This window comes from Myotis yumanensis, unplaced genomic scaffold (assembly GCF_028538775.1).
Source record: "Myotis yumanensis isolate MYYU_CA2020_CCGP unplaced genomic scaffold, mMyoYum1.0.hap1 SCAF_13, whole genome shotgun sequence".
Lineage (NCBI taxonomy): Eukaryota > Metazoa > Chordata > Mammalia > Chiroptera > Vespertilionidae > Myotis > Myotis yumanensis.
This window is the reverse complement of record NW_027223764.1, coordinates 1230918-1243523: the sequence shown is the minus strand read 5'-3', so window position 1 is coordinate 1243523 and position 12606 is coordinate 1230918.

The window sequence follows — 12606 nt, the reverse complement described above, 5'->3', positions numbered from 1 at the left end:
ACAATTGGAAACTGTTCTCTCTCCTCTTCTTAGAAGGCAATTGCCCAACTTGAGGCCTGTTTATGATGGAAGGAGAGGCCACAATAATGTATACAGTGACAGCCTCGATCGAGATCAAATTGTATGTTTTCCAGGTACCGTGCGGCTAAACACCCCGTTTCATCTTTAATGCGCTATCTTTATGCATCCGATCGCGCTGGGGAGCATTGTTATACACGACACTCGGCCAAACTTGCTACCTGTTCCACGTGTGCGGTTTGTCCCTCCGAAGACGAGACTATGAAGTGTGTCCTCCTCCCTCAGAGCTGTCCGCCCCAGGGCCTCGTGGGCCCTTCCTGCTCTAATTAATACGACCACACCGCACTGTCATCAGCCAGGATTTACGGAGCAGCCCCCGAGGCCGGGTCTGCGCGGGGCCTTAATTAAAAGGTCCCGGCTTCCTCCAGGGATCTGAGCGGCAGGGACCCTCCCACAGCCGTGCAGGGGCCGGAGCGCCGGCTGTGGGGCCGTGCGTCCTGCGCTGGGGCAGCACAATGGGCTGGACTAAGCAGATTATTACACAGCCATTAGCGCAGCGGATCGATGTCCATTAGCTGGGATGGAAGAGGCCCATGACATATTAGAGGGACGGGAAATGGGAGCTGGAAGACGTTACTGAGAGAATTACTGATCTCATTTTCGGGGGCGGTTCTCAGTATATGCAGCGCACATGCTAGTGTGTGCATGTGTGTGTGAGAGAGTAGGTGTGCATGCTAGTGTGTGCATGTGTGTGTGTGAGAGTAGGTGTGCATGCTAGTGTGTGCATGTGTGTGAGAGAGTGTAGGTGTGCATGCTAGTGTGTGCATGTGTGTGTGAGAGAGTAGGTGTGCATGCTAGTGTATGCATGAGTGTAAGTGTGCATGCTAATGTGTGTGTGTGTGTGAGAGGGTAGGTGTGCATGCTAGTGTGTGCGTGTGTGTGAGAGAGTAGGTGTGCATGCTAGTGTGTGCATGTGTGTGTGAGAGTGTAGGTGTGCATGCTAGTGTGTGCATGTGTGTGTGAGAGTGTAGGTATGCATGCTAGTGTGTGTGTGAGTGTAGGTGTGCATGCTAGTGTATGCATGTGTGTGGGAGTGTAAGTGTGCATGCTAGTGTGTGTGTGTCTGAGAGTGTAGGTGTACATGCTAGTATGTGTGTGAGAGAGTGTAGGTGTGCATGCTAGTGTGTGTGAGAGTGTAGGTGTGCATACTAGTGTGTGCATGTGTGTGTGAGAGTGTAGGTATGCATGCTAGTGTGTGTGTGTGAGTGTAGGTTTACATGCTAGTGTGTGTGTGTGAGTGTAGGTGTACATGCTAGTGTGTGAGAGTGTAGGTGTGCATGCTAGTGTGTGTGTGAGAGTGTAGGTGTGCATGCTAGTGTGTGTGAGAGTGTAGGTGTGCATACTAGTGTGTGCATGTGTGTGTGAGTGTAGGTATGCATACTAGTGTGTGTGTGAGAGTGTAGGTGTGCATGCTAGTGTGTGCATGTGTGTGGGAGTGTAAGTGTGCATGCTAGTGTGTGTGAGAGTGTAGGTGTGCATGACACTTATATTCACATCTTCAACGTGTGGAATAGTGTGCACCAAACTGTCAATAGTGGCAATAGTGACCCACGGGGCTAGAGCCGAGGGAGACACGCATACCTCGTCCAAACACTTGTGCATTACTTACACTTTCTACAAAGATGTTCCCCTTGTAAAGAAAAACGAAAGCATTTCAAAGGCGCAGTCACTCCATAATCGCATAGCGCAGGCCCCGCGCAGGCGAGCACTGCGCTGGCTTCCACCCCGGGGACAGCAGCAGAGACCCACACACTTCAATAGGCAGAAGACTTGGGCTCCACACACACGCCCAGGGAGCTGGTTCGCGTTGTGGTAAGATGACTTCCATCGACACCAACAAACAGAAACCTGAACCTTGAGATACACGGGCGTTTATTTCTCTAGAACAGGGCACACCTTGGGGTCCCCTGAGCATTAAGGATGAGGCAACTGTCATCACTGAATAATTAAAACAGTGGATGCCCTGCCGGTTGCTCCATGGTTAGAGCGCTGGCCCAGGGCCCGAAGGGTCCCAGGTTCGGTTCCGGTCAAGGGCACGTACCTTGGTTGCAGGCACGGGCAGCAACCAATCACTGTGTCTCACATTGATGTTTCTCTCACTCTGGCTTTCCCACTCCCTCTAAGAAAAAAATCTATATATATAAAAGCCAAGTGACCAGAACGACCAAAACGACCGGTCACTATGATGCGCATAGTGGTGGCCAACCGGCCTATCAAGGCCCCGATCGGCCCCCCTGCAACCACCTGCGGCCCCTCCCCCCAGCTGGCATGCCCCCGATCAGCCCCCCCACCCTGATCAGGGGCGCGGCCGGCAGCCAACCTCCCACGTCCCCTCCCCCCACCACTGGCCTGGCTCCGATTAACCCCCATCGGGGCAGGTGGCCGGACCTCACCCATGCACAAATTCGTGCACCGGGCCTCTAGTTTTCAATAAAAATCAATGAGACAGTGGAGCAGTGACACCTCCCTGTGTCTAGGGGGCGCGCTTATCCCCGATTCTTCATGGAGACAAACTGCAAAGAGGTCTGGGGCTCCAGGAGAGGTGGAGAGGCGAGGACCCCACCAACAGGCAGCGGAGAGGAACCGGAGAAAAGAATAACAACGCAGCGCTCTGCAAGGAGTGGGACTCAGAGCCGGGTCCATCCCAGCGACAGAGCCCAGGACCCACGTGCTCCTGGATAGACTCTGAAAACACTTCTGATGAGACCATAAAAGCCACCAAGTCTCTGAGAACCAACAGCGACTGTGTGGCGTGAAGGGGGAAAGGCAGAAAGCCTGGCGCACGCCCAGCCCAGCGCGCCCTGGAGTATCACACACAGCGTCTAAGTGACAAGGGGGACCCCCAACGCCTGAGGCCACCAGGCCACCCCCCGGGAGAGCGAGAGCAGGGGGATGCAGGCGCTCTCGGCGTTTGGAAAGGAGCAGGTGCAAGACAAAGCCACCTAGAGTCCATGGAGCGATGAGCAGCAAGAGCGAGTCTGCAGGAACCGGCAAGTCTCCTTAGGAGCCTGCGTCAGACCTGACCCCGGGGACGACCACGCCTCCTGGGCGCCCCGAGACCAGGGACAAGCGTAAGGGGGCATCGTCTCTAAGGCCTCACCCATCAGCCTGCGGGCCAAGGAGAGAAGCGCGGCCAGGGCTCCGTGAGGCATTGAGTGAGCCGCTGAGTGTGGGCCTGATCGGCCGGATGCTAGTTGGAAACGAGCCTTTACTGATCGCGCTGGATCCTGCGCGTGGTGTTTCCACATTGATTGCCGCCGGGAACAAGGGGGACATGTGGCTGGGGGGGGAACAGGAGGCAGCCTGCCCCCCCGAACCCACCCCCACCCCCATACACACACCTCTCCCTCCTCTGGACACTGCGTCTCAGTGATGTGCACCCGCGGCTGGAGAGGCCGGTTCGGAAAGGCTCCCCTTCGCAGCTGCACGAAGTCCCCTTTCCTCGGCGAGCGCAGCTCCCTGATGGCTGGTGGCCAGCCGGCCTCTAAGGGGCCCTGAATTGGACCATTTCGCTCTCTGGGACCAGGGCTGCCACGTGCGTCTGGCTGAGCAGCCCGCCCCCCAGGAGGTCGGTGACGCGTGGCACCCACAGCTGTGCCTTCCCTGCGGGTCCTCCCTCCGCTCTCCAGGCAGCAGCTGCAAGGCCTGGGGTTTCTCCAGCCCAACTGGGCTCCGCAGCTGTGGGCTGACATCTGCTCAGCCACCTCCGGGCTCCCAGCCCCGGCCACACACCTCCACGCCCGGGCAGGCACCTCCATGGCCCTCCCTCCTGCACGGCCAGGGCCTGATGCCACCCCCTCCTCCCCCCACTCACTCTCCCCCCAACTCCTGGCAGTCCTCAGGGACCCTCCTCCAGGAGGTTCCCCGCCAGCCACTGCTCCCCACCCCACCGGGGCCCTCCTCCCCTGACCGCGCCCAGGTGGTGTGTCCGCCCAGCGCGGCCTGAGGGCGGGGCTGTGTCTGCTCAGACCTGTGTCCCCACAGTGGCCCTCGGCCACGGAGCGGCCAGGCCTGCTCTGAGACCGGCCGCCTTCCAGCCTGGAGAGGACAATGGCCCTGAAAAGGCGAAGGCGGCAGCGCCCCCCCCCCCCCACGTTCCGCCCCGGAGCCGCAGACAAAGGCCCCCACAAAGGCACCGGCCTCCCAGGAGCCCGGACAAAGGCCGGCGCGTGGGCATCGCGCAGCGTGGGCCGCTCGGCCAGCCCCGCAGGCGGTTGCCATGGCGCGTTTTAATTAAGGGCACGGAGCCTGCGTCTTGATAACAGCGGCGGCTCCTTTTGTTTGTCGCAGCCCCTCGGGGACAGAGGCGGGTGTGGGGCGCAGAGCTGGCTCTCGGGGAGGGGAGGCAGGCCCCTGGGAGGGGCCCTGGGGGGCTGCCGGGACCAGTCTCCCGTACGAGGCGCCTCCTCCACGCTGTCACCCAGGGTGCGCGAGGCGGGTGGGGCCGTGCTGGGCCGGCTGGTCTGCTCCCAGCCCCGAGGCAGCCTCCTCTTCCACCAGGGTCCAGCCAAGGCCGCGGCGGCCCCGACCGGGACGGGAAGTCAGAACGTCAAAGCCCTCTGCCTGCGGACATGGCACCTCCCCCACCAGCCCCACAGGTGCCTTGGGCCTGCCCTGGACACGCCTTGGTACTACGAACCTGCATAACCAGTCCGCCCATCAGCATCTACAGGGTCCGCCCATCAACGCAGGTTCCCTCCCATTAGTGCAGGTTCCCTCCCATTAGTGCAGGTTCCTGCCCATCAGCGCAGGGGCCCGCCCATCAGCAGCTACAGGGTCCGCCCATCAGCCCCAGGGGCCCGCCCATCAGCGCAGGGTCCCGCCCATCAGCATCTACAGGGTCCGCCCATCAACGCAGGTTCCCTCCCATTAGTGCAGGTTCCTGCCCATCAGCGCAGGGGCCCGCCCATCAGCAGCTACAGGGTCCGCCCATCAGCCCAGGGTCCCGCCCATCAGCAGCTACAGGGTCCGCCCATCAGCCCAGGGTCCCGCCCATCAGCCCAGGGTCCCGCCCATCAGCGCAGGGTCCCGCCCATCAGCCCAGGGTCCCGCCCATCAGCACAGGATCTGGCTGCACCTGCATCTCACCTGAACTGAGCAGAGAGAGAGGAGCAGAGAGTGGCACCGCTCCCCTGCCACCCCCCAGATATGGAATCTGCTCACAGAGCCTAGAACTGAGCCGGGACTTAAATCCAGGCTGTCTGACTCGAGACCCTGGAGTCCCTATTCCCCAAGCTGCCTCTACACACTCCCTGGATGCCTACTGTGTGCGAGGCGCGCAGTCAGACATCAGTTCTGAGAAGATGAGGACACCAGTCCCAGGCGCCTGGCAGAGGCAGCCACACACACAGCTTTACATTTTCTAGTGGCCACAACAAAGGGGAGAGGGAAATTAATTCTAACAAAAATGTCTTTAGCACATGATTCAAAATACTATTTCCACACTTGATGAGCTCCTGTACATTCTCGCTTTGGATGAAGTCTTGGAAATCTGGAGAAATCTCAGTTCAGCCACCTCCTCCTGCCGTGGGGGGCCTGAGCCCCTAACCACACCCGCATTCCCATCAGCCCCTTCCCACCCGGGATCCCCCTTCCTCCTCACAGGGAGGCACTGCCAGCCACAGCTGAGGACACGGAGGCCGGGGGAGGGGGTGCCAGCCTCCAGAGGGTCCCAGCGACCCTGGCCCCTGGGTGTGCACCCTGTGTGGTCCCCTCCACAGTGAAGAGGCTGCCCCGTGAAACCACAGTGCACGGCACGAACAGCAGGGACCTCGGGCCGGCTCTGGAGGGCACGCTTCTCACTGTGCTCTCTCTCCTGGGGCTGCCGGCAGCCACGCTGTGAGGATGCTCAAGCCACCCTGTGGAGAGCCCCACCTGGTGAGAACTGAGGCCTCCTGCCAACAGCCAACACTAACCTTGGGGTGCGTGCTGCAGCCCAGCCTCCTGAGACCCTGAGCCAGCCCCACCCAACAGCCCCTCCGGGAGTCCTGCCCCGAAGGATGGGCCAGGGGTGTGGGGTGGTCCTCAGCGGCCTCCCCTCAGATTTCTCGGTACTGGGTAGGTACTCCCTCATCCTCGTACTCCCAGCACCCCCCACGTCCACTGCCAGCCCGAGAGGCAAACCTCTGTGCCCCCCAAGATTAGCAGGCTGGTGGGAGAGAGTGCCCTGAAGACAGGCACCCTTCAGAGATCCCTCACCTCAGGGAGCGTGGACCCGTGTCACAGCCAGGCTGGAAGGACGCCGTCACTAATGGGTCCGTGTAGCCAGCGAGCATTTCCTGGGCCCGGGAGTCAGTGCAGCGCTGGGCTGGCGGTGTGGGCCGGGGAACAGGTCCGGTGCGGCCTCCCTGTCCGTCTGCCCAGGCGCCCTGGCCAGGATGCGCTCCTGGCCTGCAGGCAGGGAGCTAGGCGGGCGTCCCCTGACTGTGCTACTCCAGTTAATGAGTCGGCTCTTTACTGAAGACTGTGCTCAGCTGGGACTTTGGTTTTTTGCCATTTTTCACTGGTTTTGCTCTGGGTCTATTCTCCAGCTGACGCCAGAGCCTAAATTTGGTCAGTGCCTTCCCCGGGGAAGGAGCTCAGAAGGCTCCCTGCTGCTCAGGATGAAGACAAAACCCCAGAACGCAGCCCCACCTCCTACCCCACCATCCGGGTACCAGCCTCACCTCCACCACCCGCCCTTGTTCCTGCCCCAGGGCCTTTGCTCAAGTTCCTCAGGCCGCAGCCTCCCCCAGTGGAGACAAGCCCCTCCCTGCCTGGTTCACTGCAGGGACAGCCGAGCTCTCCGGCGGACCCCGCGGGCCCTCAGCCTGGGGCCCTCATCCTTCCTCCAGGCCGCTTGCCTTCTAGTGGGGTCCCTGCTGCAGAGGGGCCTGGCAGGTCAGGGCTCTGTGTCTTCTGAAATCCAGGACACCACCCCCCACTGCAGCCACCTCCGGGGCCCAATTTGAAGGGTGGGGTATTGATGGCTCAGTGTCCTCACTGAGGACACGGACCCGTTAGTGACGGCGTCCTTCCAGCCTGGCTGTGACACGGGGTCCACGCTCCCTGAGGTGAGGGATCTCTGAAGGGTGCCTGTCTTCAGGGCACTATCTCCCACCACCCTACTAATCTTGGGGGGCACACAGGTTTGCCTCTCGGGCTGGCAGTAGACGTGGGGGGTGCTGGGAGTACGAGGATGAGAGAGTACCTACCCAGTTCCTCCTCCTCCTCCTCCTCCTCCTCCTCCTCCTCCTCCCCATCCTGCTCCCCCTCCTCTTCCTCCACCCCCCTCCATCCCTCCTCCTCTCTCTCTCCCGCCTCCCCCCCTCCTCCTCTTCCATCCCTCCTCCTCCCCCTCCACCTCCCCCTCCTCCTCCTCATCCTCCTCCCCCTCCTGATCCTCTTCCCCCCCTCCTCCCCCCCTCCTCCCCCTCCACTTTTCCCTGCTCAGATGCATCGCTTCGAGCAAAGGCGCCTGTGTGTGTCTGCGAAGGAGGCCATGACCTGTCCGGTGGTTAAAGTTCTGTCGCTAATAACAAGTGTTGGCGAGGATGTAGAGAGATTGAAAATGGGGCAGCCACTGGGACAGCAGTTTGTTGGTTCCTCAAAACTTGAACGCAATTGTCATGTGACCCAGCAATTCCATTCCTAGGTGTACACCCAGGAGAACTGAAAGGGGGGACGCACAGAGGGGTGTCTGGAACCCTGAACCGTCCCACGTCGGCCGGCTCCAGAGCCAGCCTCTGAGGCCCTGGGTGAGAATGTGGGGGGAGCTTTCACCCTGAGCTGCCCATGGGCTTGGGTTTTTGTTGGTTTCTAACTGACCAAGAGCTCTGACCTGGGACAGGGCTCCGTGGGGGTCAGGGAGACACTGGCCTGGCCTTCTCTGCCGCCTCTGGAAGGAGCCCCGCTCTCGGTGGCCCCAGGGAGGGTGGGAAGGTGTGGGTGGGGGACGAAGGCCATCCTAATGCTAGTCCCCGCCTTGGCCTTGGCCGTGGGCTCCGGGATTGACAAGGTGCTCGGGGGCAGGCTCTCGGTGAAGCCCTGAGAACACCTGTGGAGGAGACAGCGGCCGCCGGGTCACAGGGGCAGACGGAGCCCGAGAGGCACAGCTCAGCCCGTGGCCCCAGGAGCCAGAGCCAGCGCCGCCCTCCTCGGGGCCAGCGAAAAGGAAAACGCAGGTCCCTCGTTCAGAAGGCATAAGTTTCAAGATGAAGACGACAAGAGCAAACTCGGGCCTTTCTCAGCGTGGGGACGGGCCTCATGCCACACAGTCAGCCGGGGGAGCCGGGACCGAGCCAGGACTTCTGGGGGATGTTCCAGCCCCAACGCTGCCTCTCCTGACCCTGAGCACAGCTGCCCTCTGCCCAGCCTGCGGCTCCTGAGTGGGGAGGGGCCTCCACAGAGCCGCTCACGGACGCAGCCCCCGGGCTGATCGCATTAGCTCAATTCAATTGTGAGTCTCTGTAATTGCAATCCTTTTCTAGGAAGAAGGGGACCAAACTGAATTAGGAGGGGGAAACAGTCCATACTTTCTTTCAGGGGAAAAAATTGGAAGAAAAGCAAAATTAGATTTCACGCTGTGTCCTGGATTTGGGAGCCGAGGACTCGGGCAGAGTCCTGCCGCTGACCCTTCAACTCAGAGCCGAGCCCTCTCCCAGCCGTGGCTCCCGCCTGGGCAATGGGAAGAAAGGAAGGACTTGGGGAACTCGCACAAAGACTCAACCGGACAGCGCAGTGGCGCCTGACCGCTTGGGAGGAGCGGGAAGAACTGCGCTCTGCTCCGCTTCACGGGGCCTGTGGGCCTAACGTGCAGGCACGGCGTCCCTAGAAGGGCTCCAGGTCAAGCTAAGAACTGCAAACACAGGCACGCAAAGCCTCCGCGCAAGGAAAGTACTTGTTATTATGGCCGGCGTGGCTCAAGGGTTGGGCGTCAATCTATGAACCAGGAGGTCAGGGTTCGATTCCCGGTCAGGGCACACGCCCGGGTTTCGGGCTCGATCCCCAGGAGGGGGCGTGCAGGAGGCAGCCGATCCATGATTCTCTCTCATCATTGATGTTTCTCTCTCTCTACCCCTCTCCCTTCCTCTCTGAGATCAATAAAAATATACTTGTTCTTTTCTGGGATTTCAAACACTGACACACGAATGCACTGAACTGGAAAGGCTTTGTTGAAATTTCCAGCGTTTTTAACAAGTAAGCCGGGAGCCTGGCCTGACTTTCTTCTGCTGCAGCATGAATATTTCATAAATTACACGCAATTATTAACATCAACACTAGCAAATTAATTACTGTCGATTCATATTAATAAAACTGCGTTTTGTAATAAATAAAGTTAGTTTACGGCGCCCCATCCGTCTCCGAGGTATTCACATTTGTCAATTGTCCTCGACTCGAGGCTAAAACAAAAGTAATCAAATAACTAATTATTGCACTAAATGTAGCACCGCTTACCCGTCAATGAAAACTCACATTATTTATAACCCTGTGGACTAAATATTCAAATCTGTGCTGATTCCTACGCTCAGAGGAAGGTCCCAGCCTCTCCCCGTCCCCCTGCCCCTGGCCCCGCCCTGAACCTGGGGGGGGGGGGGCGGGGGGAGGCGCTCCTGCCTGGATGACCCGTCTCAGCAGGTGGCTCAGTGGTTGCCGCGGTGACCAGGAACTCGAGCCAAGTCTACAGAATGTGCTGGCAGCATCCCCGCCGCCGCCGCCGGCCAGTTACTCCGTGTCTCACACTCAGTACCACTCAGGCCCTCCGCCAGCTTCTGTTCTCACCAATAAACCCTTCTCCGCCGGTAAAGGCGCCGGGCTGTTCTGAGAGGACGGCGCTGACTCCGTCCAGGTCCCTTTCAGAGCCTGGGGTCATGGTATCCAAAGCAAAACCCAAACCCAACAACAACACGGCCTGCAGGGCCCACTGCGGAGCCAGACGGCTCGTTCTTGACTCCATCTGATGCTCACTCACATCCAGTGCCTAAGTAGTTCCCCCTTTTGTTTAATACAGCGGTTCTCAACCTTCCTCATGCCGAGACCCTTTCATACAGCTCCTCATGTTGTGGTGACCCCCAATTTCATTGTTACAAATTGAACATAATGAAAGCATAGTGATTAATCACAAAAACAATATGTAATTATATGTGTTTTCTGATGGTCTTAGGCGACCCCTGTGAAAGGGTCGTTCGACCCCCAAAGAGGTCGAGACCCACAGGTTGAGAACCGCTGGTTTAATATGTTTTTATTGATGTCAGAGAGGGAGGGACAGGAAGAGAGAGAGAGACACACATCAATGATGAGAGGGAATCATGGACCGGCTGCCTCCTGCACGCCCCACACTGGGGATGAGCCCGAGACCCGGGCCTGTGCCCTGACGGGGAATCAAACCGTGACCTCCTGGTGTCTAGGTCCACACTCAACCCCTGAGCCACCCGGCTGGGCAATAGTTCCCTTTTTCACAGAATCAGCCAAAACAGCAGTTTCTTAACATGAAAACTGCCGATGGGGAGTGCTTCGTGCAGGCTGCTTCCACGGAGGAAGACTCATCATTTCGGGGAGTGGCCGGGCCCTGAGGCCTGGAGGACAGGCCCACCGCCGGGCTCGGTGCCGATGGGGAGGGTTGTCTTCAGAAGTGCTACTGCTTTCGGCGCACAAACCAGCCCTTCACGCAACCTCAAGGAAAGGGGAAGCCGGGACATCCGTCAGGAGCACAGGGACACGCCACGCAGAAGCAGTGCCAGCCAAGGTCCTGGGGTCACTGGGCTGAGAACCACGTGTCCCGAGGGCCTCGCACTGGGCAGGGCCCTCCGCTTCCCAGGACAGGTGAGCAGGCAGCAGACCAGGTACCATGGGCCCAGCATCGCTCCTGAGGTGGGGGGGGCGGGGGGGGGGGCGGGCAGAGGAGAGCCCCAGGCGCACGGACAGCCACCCACCCCCTCCAGGCTGCTCGGGGGCCAGCCAGCACTGAACCCTCTACTCACTGGCCTGAGACCTGCCCAGTTGGAAACAGCTTGGAGGCCGGCTGCTGGGAGCCATGCACTTTCCAGAGGAGGGGCGTTGCCAAGAGGGTCCCCCTTGAAACTCAAGCCCCAGGCTCCCCAGCCAAGGCTCTTTCTTTCTCCTTCCATTCCCAAGAAATGTTTCTTCTTCAGAAACAAAACCCAGGTAAGCAGAGCCATGCACACACACACACACACACACACACACGTGTGTGTACTGACACATGCACATGGGCTCACACATGCATGCACAGGCATGTTTGCACACACATTCGCATGTATGTGCAGACATGTGCATGCGTGTACAGACACACGTGCACATGCACACACATGCATTCGCGCATGCACACACATGGACTTGTCTTAAAATTGGTGAGGACCACTGACTCCAGGACACCCCGTTCAGCACGACGCCGCCCCTCGTCAGCAACGCTCCTGCTTCTCTCTCCACGTTTGCTTTTGAACAACCATGAGAGTTAAGCAGAGCGACGGCAATACGCCTGCATTTCTTGCCTTTTAATGGTGGGTGTCACCACCTTCATGTGATTCGAATGTAGTTGCTTTGCATCTAATTGAAGCCTCGAACAAAGAAGAGGTAATTGGACATCCAGAGGCGTGGGGGGAGCAGAGGGAAGAGGGGACGTCTTACTTAACTTCGCGACGATAATTACCGGCACAAAGACGCTCGCAAGAACATTCGACGCTGGCTGTCCGCCAGAGAAATTAAAGCCATGTCGCTGCTTCAGTCCCTCTGAATACGCGGAATTGGCAGAAAAACATCTAGTCTACGAATAATGGCCTCTACAGCCCCGAGGACAGCAGTACATGAATTTAAAAAAAAAAAAAATAGAAAAGAAAAAGAAAGAAAGCAAAGAAAAAGAACAAGGATAAACAGTCTCGGGCTTTTTCCAAAACGGTGCTAATGCGCTGCTGAAACTTAATTTCATAATTTGCTGGCAGCCGGGATGGCAGGAAATAAAGTAATTTGCTATATTCTGCACAACAAACCTGCTTTTCCTGGGAAGGGGTAATTATCCCCATGGAGGCAAAAAAAAAAAAGAAAGAAAAAATACGCCATCTCATATTAGGCTAAAGTCTCATCCAGAAGAGAAAAAGTGCCTCATTACGCGTAATTACCAGGGAATTAGAAACATCATTTAACTAAATGAGCGAATAATGCTCAGGATATTGAAGAAACTTGCCTGCACTTCTGCGAAGCACTCTAAGTCCCATTACAAAAATTGCCCCTCTTTAATGGAATAATTTCAGGCCTTGTCTGCCTGGCTTTCAAAATAAAGAGGCTCCGAGCGGCATAAAGGAGTGGAACCGCCGTAAACAACTGTTGAAAGGGCTGAGAGAAGGCGCAGTCCCTGCGAGCGGGGCCTCCAAATGGCCCCTAATCTGCTATAATCAGGAAAATGAAGCCAGGGGACTTGAACAGAGGATCACCCCCTTTTTAATTGTGCTTCCCCAAGGCTCGGGGCGCCCGCGGGCCTGGACAAGGGAGCCGGATGGAAGATTGTGGGGTCCGGGCCACTCCCTGCTCCCACAC